At 33.4% G+C, this 11,596-nt stretch overlaps 1 pseudogene; it reads left to right on the forward strand.

Annotated features, from left to right (window-relative positions):
- The first annotated feature begins 4,141 nt into the window (after nucleotides 1-4,141).
- LOC129317313 (uncharacterized) lies at nucleotides 4,142-4,553 on the forward strand (annotated as a pseudogene).
- Nucleotides 4,554-11,596: the final 7,043 nt, after the last annotated feature.

Here is an 11,596-nt window from a genome sequence, read left to right on the forward strand (position 1 = left end):
AACGGAACGAACCATACAAACTCTTGAAGACATGTTAAGAGCTTGTGCCATTGAGCTTAGAGGTAATTGGGATAGTCACTTACCATTAGCTGAATTTGCCTACAATAATAGTTTTCATTCTAGCATTCAGATGGCACCTTATGAGGCATTGTATGGAAGAAAATGTAGATCGCCACTATATTGGACAGAATTAAGTGAGAGAACTGTTTTGGGGCCAGACATTGTTGATGAGACTACCCAAAAGATTGCTTTAATCAAGCAAAATTATTCACAGCTCAAAGTAGACAAAAGAGTTATGCGGATAAGAGGAGAAGACCGCTTGAGTTTGAAGTAGGTGACCATATATTTTTGAAAATCTCTCCGGTAACTAGTGTTGGAAGAGCTATTAAGGCTAAGAAGTTGACACCAAGGTTTATGGGGCCTTTTGAGATCTTAAAACGAGTTGGACCAGTAGCATACCAAGTAGCATTACCACCCCAAATTGCTGGAATACACAACGTATTCCATGTGTCACAACTGAAAAAGTATCAACCAGATCCTTCCCATATAATTGAACCCGAGGAAATTGAACTCAGGGAGAATTTGACATTCAAAGCTGAACCAGAAAGGATTGTGGATTACAAGGACAAGCAATTAAGAAATAAGACCATTAGATTGGTTAAAGTAATTTGGAAGGGCACGACTCCAGGTGATGCTACGTGGGAGACCGAGGACAGTATGCGACGTGATTATCCTCGTCTTTTTGATTAAGTGAGTAGTTAATAGTTATTAATTTTAAATTTTGAGGACAAAATTTCTAAAAGGAGGGGAGAATTGTAACATCCCAATTTAAATTTTAATAGTTAATTTGGGTTAATAGAAATTTAAAAAAAAATTTAGAGGTAAATAAATTAGTAGAAAATGATCATTAAATCTAACTTAGGATATAATTCTAAATTAAATTTTTTAAAAAAAAATTAATTAAAAAAATTATTATTAATTAATTAAAAAAATATTATTAAATTATTATTATAAAAAAAGGTATGCAAAAAAAAAAGAGAGAGAAGAAGAAAAAGAGAAGTTCGCTTCGTCCGCCGCCTCAATAGTAACAATAGTAAAATAATAATAATAATAAAAAGAAGAAGAAAGAAGAGAGAGAAAAGAATAAAAAAAATGTGTGAGACCCACTGAATTTTTATAAAAACTCACCTGTTCCTTCATTTCTTCATTCCTTCTTTCGTGTGTGAGCTGAGGCAGAGAGAGAGCATCTGTGAGCCAAATTCACCGGTGCTGGGTTTTAAGGTAAGAGTTTTTAATAGGATATTTAAGGTGTGATTTTAAGCTTTTTAAGACTAAGTAAGTGTTCTAAAATTTTTTCTTAGTCATCCTTCTTCTTTGGTTTCTGAGTTTGTAGTGGTAGAAAATTTAAGATCTGGAAGAGGGATGAATTTATGTTGAATAAATATGGTTTTTGAGGTTGTCAGTAGTATAATAAATGTTATAGAGTATAAATTTGTTAATGGTCTTTGAATTTATGGCTTATGGATCAAATTCTAAACTAGATCTGAAAATATATGTTGATTTATTGAGGTTTAGATGATTATTTGGGATGAGAAATGAATTATTATGGTTATAGGATTATGATTCTAAGCTAGAGACTCAATTTTTAATTTTTGGGTATTTTAGGTACGAATTTATGAAATAAAAAGAAAATTTTGATAATAGAAATTAGTTTAGAAGTTGATTTTTAGATTATTAATGTTTATTGATAATTAAAAGCGGAGTTAAAATTATACTTAATAGTATTAACTATAGATTTGTATTAAGATTGAGATTAGGAATTATGTTATATTTTTAATTCTATTATTAGAATTATTTTATTAGTTTCAAAAATTGAAACTAATATTTATAAATAATATGTTATTTGTAGATTGTATTACTGGTGAAGATTGTGGTGAGAGAGAAATTTTAAGGAATAATTTATTGAAAAAGCCACAAGGTAACCATGCTTTTAATTTGTGATTAGTGTTACTTCATGTTAATTGGGTGATTATTGAGAAAATTATGAATTTTGTAATATTGTATAATTGTGCAATATTATTATGAATTTGTTTAATTATTGTGGGAGGTGTTGGGAGACTTGCTATTATTGTTGTATTTATGTGCCACGTGGTACGCCCCTATTGGAGCTCAATAGGTGGCTTGTAAGGGCTCGGGCTAATCTACCTTTGGCCGGGTAATTTAGCACCGAGTGAGGGCTACGGCTCGAGGTTAATGGAGGGATATAAGGATGGTTGTTTGTGTGTATTGTAATATTTCTTATATTTGTTGGAATTATATTATTTTTAATTCTCACTTAGTAAGCACACACTTAACTGTTTGTATACACTATCATAAATTGGCTTTGGTTACTGGGACTTTTGAGTCTCATTATGTGGTTAACAATTTTCAGGAGAAGAGCCACGAGTGACACGTGGAGGAGTCCCAGAGGCTTAGTGGTATAGATCCACTGTCTCTTTTGGGTATTTAATTTATGATTTATAATGTGTTATATTGCCAATATTAGGGCTTTTTGTTTATTGTCAATTATATGAATATATAAATGTAATCATGTCTTTCAAACTATTTCTATTTTTGGTACAATTTGAATGACTGTAATTTTAATATTTGGTTTACTTTGGATTGGTTAAAATGGCATGATTATAAGGCCAAATAACTGGCTTGTGTTGAAAATTGACTAAATTGCTTATTTTACTTGTTGGGAGTATAAGGATGGATAAATGTAATTTAGTTTATCTGTTGGGAGTATAAGGATGGACAAATGTGATTTAGCCTAATGGCATGTGGGAGGTAAAAATTTATCTGAAATGTTATAATGTGTGAGTTGAAGCCAATTATAAAATATTTTATATCGAAATTATTGATATAAAAATGTGTTGGGTGGCTGTAACCCAACTATGGTTGAGTTAAATTATTAAAAAAAAAAATTGGTGTGTTACAGGTTAACTAAACTGCGGTTAATAACTAACATTCTAATTTAGTCCTTCAATCAACCAAGCATGCATGAGTCCATATATAATCAAAATACCATTTCTTTTCAACATGTATTTGCATAACCCAATTTGTCAATATTTTCCCCATGCATGATTTAAAATAATTAATCATTCCTCAAATTAGAAAATCAATCATTATAAATATACTCAATAAACAAGGATGCTCAATCAAAAAATAATCATCTCTCTTCTTTAAAACTGAATAGTATAATGAAAACATTCTCGACTATAATAATTGATACATTAGAATTATATAGATACAATCAATCATCAACCAATATTTTGAAAAAACAAAATAAAAAAATGTTTAAATGAGCTAGTTGAGACTTTATCCACTTATCTGAAACAATCCCAAGTTCCAAAAAGTAATTTACTCTTAACACCCTTCACAATAAGGTTTATCCCTGAAACATTTCACAATAGTTCGTCCACTTAATTATTTTTACTATAACCCTTGCTATCCAACATTAATCTTTTCGTTTTCAATCCAAATACATTCATTTCCTCCACATTTCTTTCTAACCCAAACAATTATAATAATTTACTGACACATACTTTAACTAAACAATATCATTATTAAACTCTTTGCTTACATATGCGCCTATTATACTATTAAATAACAATTGAACCTGCAGCTACATGCTCAAAAGCAATTTAAACTCTGAAGAATTAAATTTGGAATAACTCACTCCTACCATTAGTTTTTAATGTGTGTTAATTTAAATATAACACATTTTCTCTCACCCACTCCCTCATTAGTCTGCCCACATTTTCTCTCACCGGGGATGTTCGTGAACCAGTTTCATGCGTGAACATCCATGGCTGTCGTCCTGCATGGTAGGGATAACGGTGAGCAAGTGGGGGCTACGGGAAGGAGGCAGCACGTGGGAGAGGTTGAACGAGTTGCCTATTGGAAGCTCCATTCCCACACCCTGCCAACTGGGTTATCTTGAAAACCAGCGGATCGAAGATTTGTAATTCCTTAAGCAAGAAACAGAGAAAAAAACTCAGATTTTGATGATGGTAGAGAGACAGAGAAACCGAAAAAATAAAAGCATGTGATGGATGAAGAAAGGAGCTGAGTTAGGGCGTCGATACCAGAACAGACATGAAGGTCTGTGTTGTAACATGTAAGAGAGAATTGAGCTTATATGGCAAGCGAGAGGGGAAGAATTAAGGTATGGAGTTTCGGTCGAAAGAGTGCTTTTGTAATTGGCTTTTGTTGGGGGACCTTAACAAAGAAAACAAAGGAACAAACATGAGTCCGACTGGCTTCTCTTTGCTCTTCCTTCTGCCTCTGGCCCTGGTGTCCATTGCAGCGTCCCAGGAAAGAGCCCCCCATAGGGCTTGTCGATAAGAGCCCCGTGGCTTTTCCGCCATCAGCATGTAACTTCTTTCATCCGAATGCAAGAAAGCCAGAGACTGCCCGGAGACGCCTGTTCTGCATCCAAATGCTCACGGCTGCCGGAAGCGGCTCAAGTGGAAGCTCAGATACATGAAAGCAAAGCCTTGACTTCCTAAAAGGCAGAAAACAATTTGAAGTCTCAACTTTTAACAGGAATGCGACCCCTCCCCTTCCATGTCTCACTTTCTTATCCCTTACAACCAGTAGTTCGCTCCCCTTTGCTTGACTAGTTATATGGTGACGGCTAGCCAGTGTATGTATGGTTATGATAGTGACTTATTTGATTGTCATTGAAATATCTCCACTGTCATGTTTGTGATGCGTAATACTAATATGCATGTATAGATTACATGTACTTGATATATTGATTAAATCCATTTTGGATCACTCATTTATAATACTAATATGCATGTATACACGCCACCTCTTTCACCTGCCTACTGTAGCTAGCCACTTTTGCTTTCCAATATTAAAGCTAGCACAGTTCTCTCTCTCTCTCTCTCTCTCTTGCTTTGTGAAGAGAGAGAATATTTCTAAAACTTGATCATAATGATGAAGCCTTCTTCTAATGATCAAAAGAATAGATTGAAGAAAGGTCCGTGGCTCCGTGGACTCCTGAAGAAGCAAGATCAAAAGCTCATCGGTTATATTCAATGGGGCTTCCTTCCCAAGAATGCTAGTAAACTACTCCAATGGGGCTCTCCACAATCTCATCGATAAAGGAGATTGCCTCATCCTCATCAACGTTCAGCCTCCCCACTTTGATCACACCAGCAAGCAGCTTTTCCACAAAAAATGAAACGGTGAAGAACCAAATATTTAGAGTAATGGACGTTTAAACTAAATTCACGGTAGGGTGAGATTTCTCCAAGTTAAATTATTCAAGATTCAAAATATACTAAATACGAGTTTAAAATTCAACTCGACCGTAGGTTTATATTTCAAGGTTCAAATTCCCATTTCACCCTTTAATATATTTGAAGTTTTAAATGAATAAAATAAGCTACAGGTAAAAAATAAATAAATAAATAAAATATAATTTTTGATCCCACCATTTTGCTTGTGTTTTGTGTTTGGTCCCCACATTTTTTTTAATATTTTAGATTCCTATACTTTTATTTTTTATTGTTTTAAGTCCCTTCTCAAACAAAATGTATAGAACTGTCAATTAGACCCAGCAGTTGAAGGGCCATGGCCTAAATAGGCTAGCCTTTTAAGCTCGATTTTACTTTAGGATACCACTTTAGCCGGGTCGGCCTTAGCCCTCAAGACTAAAGGGTCGACCCTTAAGGCCTTGGAGGCCCAATATGTATACACTTTTTCAATTTTTCAATTTAAAATTCTAAAAACATATTTAAAATTCTAAAAAAGTTATTACACATAACATTAAGTATAGCATAATAAGTTTGAGACAATACACACAATAACAAATTTAAGTCTTATTAAAAGTAGTAACATTACAAAATTAACATTGATAATAATTAAACTTTGCTAATATCATCAACTAAATCTTGATGAGTTTCAATATCATCAAGATCAAAATAATTTGATCCTTCTCCTTGTGTAGCCTCATTAGTGGCAAAAATATTTAGCTTTTCATATCTTCCTTCTGCATCATCATTATCTACGGTGAGCAACAAATCAAGCATGACTATGAATCTGCTATAGATAAGGGATGAAGTAGATGACTCAAGTTCTGAGCAAGGATGAGGGGCAAAGCATGGGTGTAGTGACAAATCACAAAGGAAAGAAGGGTTGCTGCCATTGGCCGTGGCCGCAGTTGGTTGATGGATGAAGCGAGATGCAAAGGAAGGATGGACAAAGCAAGGTTGCAATCACACTATCACAGCCACTCACAAGTTATAGAGTCACAGCCTCACAAGGGCGACTTCGTGCGTGAAAGGTGAAATCGTGAATGAAAGCTTTAAGAGGGACTAAGAGACAGACTAGAGTTTTCACTTTTTTACTTCTTTTTTTTATATTCAATTTTTTAAAAAAAGTAAGAGGGCTTAAAAGAGCTGGCCCTTTTATTTTTGAGCTTAAAAAGGGCTGGCTCTTTTAAACTTAGTTTATCATTTTAGACTTTAAAAAGATAGCCCGGTCCTAGATTTTTTCACTCTTAAAAGGGTTAGACCAATTGACTCGACCCTAATTGATGGCTCTAAAAGTGTAGGGACCTTAGAGGGACCTAAAATAATAATAAAAAGTGTAAAGATCTAAAACACTGAAAAAAATGTGTAAGAACCAAAAGCAAAACTCGAACAAAGTGTATAGACCAAAAGCTAAGTTTTCCCATAAATCAATCAAATGAACTTCATAGATCCCATATCACTTTCCAATACCTATATATAAGCAAGCTTCTTAATCCCAAGTTGCAGCATAAAAACTTCATCACCCATGCCTAGTTATTCAATTAAATCAAAAATTTTCCTCTCTCAGGTTTCATTAAATACCGTACATGCATTTCAAAATCAAGTCATACAAGTACTATAATTTATAAGTTACCAACCATATAACTCTCAAGCATCAACATATTCTTTGTAAGTTTTCCTAAACTCAATTTCATAGAAAAATATGACTTCAAAATATTAAATTTAAATTTTGGTCTTTAATACAATGAATATATGTAATTACTCCATTCCATCTCTTCTACACATTTTAACAAATAGCTTAGGGGCATCAATATTCAAATTATATTATCAAGTTTCTTTTGTCTCCAAATCTTTTACCAGCAATTTCGGTTATTAATACTTCAATTTACCAAGATTTCTCGGTCTCATTTTTTTTTTTTTAACACAGACCATTTAAGCTCAAAGAAGAACTAAATCCACATTTATCCCCATCGATAGTGACCTAAAACAATCGTACCCAAATTACTTAAGGGAAATATTCTCTTAAGCTTTAATTTTAGTTTGCTCGAATCCTCTCTACACATTCATAAGTGGCCGCAGAGCAAGAAAGGAAGAAAATCACAACCACAGTTACCTAAACAAACTCACAGAATCAGCAAGGAAGAGAAGAACTCGAAGATCCTCACCTCAGATTCGAGATGCCAGAAGCATGAAGAAGCTGGCTGAGTGAAAATGGAGGAAGAAATCGACACACCCGCAGTCACAAAAACATGAGTACGACGACAACGTTGAACCAGGAAGGAGAGGCCGTCGCACGAATCAGAGAAGGAACAGGGGAGGAAGAACGAGAGGAGAGGAGGATTCCGGCACAGCCACTGCCACCGACGACCGCAGCGAGAGTGAACGGTGGAGGGAGAATGAAGGGAACGATGGAGGGCCAAGTTTCTGGATCAAGACTACTCTCACTCTCAACGGATGCAAGTCACGAAAATGGACAAGGGAGAAAGCCAAAAAAAATCTGATTATGACGAGGGCATAATGGCAACAGACTGAAAACCAAAAGTCAAACTCCGTTTCAAAGCACAATTTTCATTAAACCGATTTTCTTTTTCTTTTTTTTATAACACAAAGACCTTAAATCCGGCCCTGGCATTAGGCATGTCCTTTTGTCCTTATTCAATAAACGTAAAAGACAATCAGAGGTAAACTAAGAGTATAAAAACCGTGCTCCATAACTAGAGCTTGTTGAGCAAGATGGTGGGCAGCTGCGTTAGCAGTACGCGGGAGGTGTGAAAGTTGCAAGGTCCAGTCTCGCCTCCTAAGTTTAACGATCTCTGCTAGAATGTCTTCATTAGGATGAGCGCTAATGTCTCTGCATGACCTTAGTCTTATAGCTTTCGTGGAGTCCGATTGGAGTTTCACTTTTCGAAAGCCCGCCTCCCAAACTAAGCGTAGGCCGTGGAGAATTCCCAAGAGTTCTGCCAAAAGACTGTCTCCTTGGTTCATGCTATGGATAAATCCTACCAGAAAATTTCCTGTGTGGTCCCTAACTACCCCTCCACATCCTGGCTTCCCTGTTGTATGGGAGTAAGCTCCATCAACACAAATTGAGACCCAATCATGCTCTGGTGAAGTCTACGTCTGATCGTTATCACCAAGAACTGCCCCGCTCCAATTTATTCCCGACACCTTCCTTCTGGCAATGGTCAAAGACTTGTAAATACCATTCGCTTTGATAAATAATAATGTTATATATTTTTATTCTTTTAATTTAAACTTTTAAATATTTATTTGAGACTAATTGAGTTTAATTAAATATTATTTGATTTTATTAATCAATATTCAGTTTTAAAATTTTAACTATCTAAATCTTTAATTTTAAAATATAAATAATATCTTTAATATTTTTACACAATTTCTATTTAGTTTTATCTTATTTGTACAGATTTTTTAGATTCAATTTAAAAGATATTGATAGAGAATATTTTGGATAAGAAGAATATGGGCATGTTTGAAGATCAAATTAAGAATTAAATGTTTAAAATTTTTATTTAAATTTATTTTAAGTTATTTAGAATAGTTTTTAATTAAAGTTATTTAAAATAATTTTATCATTTTATTATTAGCTTTTCTTTGGCCATACGCAAATGCAACACCATTTTATATAAAAGAAAGCCGCACATGAGACGAACATGTGATATAAAAAAGGACGCACGACTTTTACGAAAAAAAGAGGAAACATTGGCGGCGTGAGCAGAGAAAACCACAAAAAGCGATTACTATTCTTCTTTTCTTCGATACAGGCGATTGGCCTCTCCTATTCTTGATTTTTAATTTTATAAATAGTTAATTTTTTAATATAATCAATCACAAACTATAATCTTAAATTTTAATCAGAGTCTTTGATATTTAGAAAAGATTTTATTCTAGTTTTATTTCAATTTGTTTTTCTTCTCTCTCCCTCTGAATTTTATGTTTTAACTGCTATTGCTGATTAAAATAGCTTTACTGCATAATTTTTGAGTTATAAATTTTATCTGAAATTTTACTTACTATAATCAACTAATATAATAACTTAAGAGTAATTTAGCTTAGTTTGAGTGATTACTCATGCTTTGTTGTTGGTGTGGCTAACATAAAACAGTTGTTAGGTTGTGGATTAAGGGAGATTTCAATTAATCTATAACTTAATTTTTTATTTAATTCTTGAATGATAATTTGAAAAATATATAATAAAATCAGAATAATAAAGTTAAATAAAATTAATTTAATTTGTGGACGAGGAAGATTAAATTTAGGTGATTGAGTTATGATTGATTGCGCTGCTTGTTCTTAATAATTTTCTTAGTTGAATTTCCTCTATTTATTTATTTCTAATTTAGTTTTTAATTTTATCATCACAAAACACCCACTTTTTAGCTTTTCACAATTATAATTCAAATAATTACTCTATTGACTCTTAGAGAGACGACCTAGGTTGCGCTTTACTGTAAAATATTGTTTTTATTAATTTTAATGCTATTTGACAGTAATGTCAGACTTTTACCCAAAGGGCTTCGTGAAACTTGAATTTTCCTTCAAAAACTCTTTCATTTCTCCTCTTCCAGATAAGCCAGCACACAATAGTGAATAAAGCTTAAACCGACATTCTCTCTTATTATATCCAAGATAATATATCATTAATTTCAAACCTGCTTAAATTCTTGGGTTATTATAAAATGAGAGCATAATAATAGGGGGAAAAGTTGATCGAACTGGCGTTGAATTTCTGAAACAGCAATAATTTCACAACACAGGGAGTATATATAGACGCAAACGCACAAGTTCGCAGTTGATCTTATATTCATGATAAATATACATAAAAGGAGCATTATATTTACACATAAGTAGAAAGCACTCTTACTCCAACATACACACATATAATGTAAAGCTTTATTTAGGGTTCCAATGACGAAAATAATCACCAGCTAATTCGCAGAGGGTGGCTTGTGCCTTGGAGCCGACTTGTATTTTGGTGGAACCTCATCATGTGCTCCTGTTTTAGGCTCATTGTCCTGTGTGCTTAGTTGATTGCCTCTTGATGGAGATTTGTCTAGGGGCGGTGGCAGCAGGGGTGGTGGTTTGTACACTCGGCGCCGTGTCGGTGCTGAATCGCCGGTAGGTTTGTGTTGGTTGAGTGATGGGTTCACATCCTCAAGAGAGGCTGCTGGGATCACAGATAGCTTAACAGAAGCCAAAAGCACAGCTAATATCAATAACTTGGCAAACATCTTAATTGCTCAAGTTTTATTTCTCTCTGGTGTAGAATTTATGGCTGTTCTTAGGGGCGTCTCTGGCCCGTTTATTCTAACGGTGCAACTTGCAAATTCACGTCTTGTAAAATGACGTCACTAACATGCAAGTTCCCAAAGGTTTCCAATTGTCGAAATTATTTTTAACTGTTGTAGGATCTAACAAGTAAGTAGGTATTCAGCCAGCTCGGGTACCGAACCATAGTTGGGCTGATTTTAATTAAAATAATATGAATGCAAAAAAAAAAAATATTTTAAGTAATATTTATTCATATTCTTATAATATGTAGCAAGTTTATATAGGTAATCCCACTAAGATTGTCATAAAACTATCTGTTGTTCATCACAAACCACTAAAATTTATAATAGGAAATTTTAGTCTAAAATTTTTTAAATTTCATATATAATTAATTAACTTTTTAAAACTATGTGAGCTAGTTAAAATTTGCTTATATTAAAAAATGAGAGGAATATGTCACATTAATTGTGTAACCAAACTAACACAATATTCCATAATTTGTAAAAATTACCATTGAATCATCATCATATATAACACTAGTGAAAAACCAATCACAAGACACATGAAAACATAAAATAGTAGTATTTTGGGTTATTGATTTTTTAAAAAAAATGAAAAATCAATTCTTCATCAATTTTATCAATTTTCATTGGCTTTGACCAACTCTATCTAGGTTAGTTTTTCCTTTAGTTCTTATCGTTGTCCAGACCAGACTAATTAAAAGCTAGTTATCGATCAAATCAGCCAATCTAATTCAATTTTGACAATCATGGTTATTATTTCTAAACTATTTGATGACCTACTCAGGATCAAGATTAAAGTTTGGGTAGACAGAAATTTTGATTCCACTTTTATCATTGAAGAGTTGAATAGATTGGAATTCAAAATTTGAATTTCAGTACATCTTTTGTGTCTTTTTGTAAGAAACCCTTATAAACTATTTTCATGAGATTAATAAAAAAATAGTTACAATTAATTAAATGACTGCAAAAAAATTT

The sequence above is a fragment of the Prosopis cineraria genome, unplaced genomic scaffold, assembly GCF_029017545.1.
Source record: "Prosopis cineraria cultivar Desert tree isolate PC_DT_omini unplaced genomic scaffold, ASM2901754v1 PC8, whole genome shotgun sequence".
NCBI lineage: Eukaryota > Viridiplantae > Streptophyta > Magnoliopsida > Fabales > Fabaceae > Prosopis > Prosopis cineraria.